This window comes from Pteropus vampyrus, unplaced genomic scaffold (genome assembly GCF_000151845.1).
Source record: "Pteropus vampyrus isolate Shadow unplaced genomic scaffold, Pvam_2.0 Scaffold84, whole genome shotgun sequence".
Classification (NCBI taxonomy): domain Eukaryota; kingdom Metazoa; phylum Chordata; class Mammalia; order Chiroptera; family Pteropodidae; genus Pteropus; species Pteropus vampyrus.
This window is the reverse complement of record NW_011888865.1, coordinates 4,693,251-4,693,577: the sequence shown is the minus strand read 5'-3', so window position 1 is coordinate 4,693,577 and position 327 is coordinate 4,693,251.

Below are 327 nucleotides of genomic sequence, written 5' to 3'. Positions count from 1 at the left end.
GGGGTGTATACTCGGCGTGCAGTGCATGCACACATTTCAACTGAACAATGTGATAAAATCATACATTGACATACCTATCCACTCACGACACAGTGGTGATGGGAATGTTTATTAGAAAGTGGGCACAAGCAGCTGTGGTCTTTATATTACCATAAATCAAGGGAAACCCTCAAAACACAAAAAAAATCGTACCACATGGATTCACATATAGACACACCCACACCCATGCACACAAACCTTCTAACTGGAAGTGGGGATCACGACCACAATTCTTTACCTAGAAAATCCATTTCTTTCACCACATCCCCAAATTTCATCACCAGCAGA